We start from the raw sequence: 1,288 nt of genomic DNA, 5'->3' as shown, positions 1-1,288 counted from the left end.
TTGAGATAATCATGTGGTTTTTGTCTTTGGTTCTGTTTATATGCTGGATTACATTTATTGATTTGCGTATGTTGAACCAGCCTTGCATCCCAGGGATGAAGCCCACTTGATCATGGTGTATAAGCTTTTTGATGTGCTGCTGGATTCGGTTTGCCAGTATTTTATTGAGGATTTTTGCATCAATGTTCATCAAGGATATTGGTCTAAAATTCTCTTTTTTGGTTGTGTCTCTGCCTGGCTTTGGTATCAGGATGATGCTGGCTTCATAAAATGTGTTAGGGAGGATTCCCTCTTTTTCTATCGATTGGAATAGTTTCAGAAGGAATGGTACCAGTTCCTCCTTGTACCTCTGGTAGAATTCGGCTGTGAATCCATAAGGTCCTGGACTCTTTTTGGTTGGTAAGCTATTGATTATTGCCACAATTTCAGAACCTGTTATTGGTCTATTCAGAGATTCGACTTCTTCCTGATTTAGTCTTGGGAGGGTGTATTTGTCGAGGAATTTATCCATTTCTTCTAGATTTTCTAGTTTATTTGCATAGAGGTGTTTGTAGTATTCTCTGATGGTAGATTGTATTTCTGTGGGATTGGTGGTGATATCCCCTTTTTCATTTTTTATTGCATCTATTTGATTCTTCTCTCTTTTCTTCTTTATTAGTCTTGCTAGCAGTCTATCAATTTTGTTGATCTTCTCAAAAAACCAGCTCCTGGATTCATTAATTTTTTGAAGGGTTTTTTGTGTCTCTATTTCCTTCAGTTCTGCTCTGATTTTAGTTATTTCTAGCCTTCTGCTAGCTTTTGAATGTGTTTGCTCTTGCTTTTCTAGTTCTTTTAATTGTGATGTTAGGGTGTCAATTTTGGATCTTTCCTGCTTATTTAGTGCTATAAATTTCCCTCTACACACTGCTTTGAATGTGTCCCAGAGATTCTGGTATGTCGTGTCTTTGTTCTCGTTGGTTTCAAAGAACATCTTTATTTCTGCCTTCATTTCATTATGTACCCAATAGTCATTCAGGAGCAGGTTGTTCAGTTTCCATGTAGTTGAGCGGTTTTGAGTGAGTTTCTTAATCCTGAGTTCTAGTTTGATTGCACTGTGGTCTGAGAGACAGTTTGTTATAATCTCTGTTGTTTTACATTTGCTGAGGAGAGCTTTACTTCCAACTATGTGGTCAATTTTGGAATAGGTGTGGTGTGGTGCTGAAAAAAATGTATATTCTGTTGATTTGGGGTGGAGAGTTCTGTAGATGTCTATTAGGTCCACTTTGTTTAGAGCTGAGTTCAATTCCTG

This window comes from Hylobates moloch, unplaced genomic scaffold (assembly GCF_009828535.3).
Source record: "Hylobates moloch isolate HMO894 unplaced genomic scaffold, HMol_V3 SCAFFOLD_35, whole genome shotgun sequence".
NCBI lineage: Eukaryota > Metazoa > Chordata > Mammalia > Primates > Hylobatidae > Hylobates > Hylobates moloch.
This window is presented reverse-complemented; position numbering follows the sequence as displayed.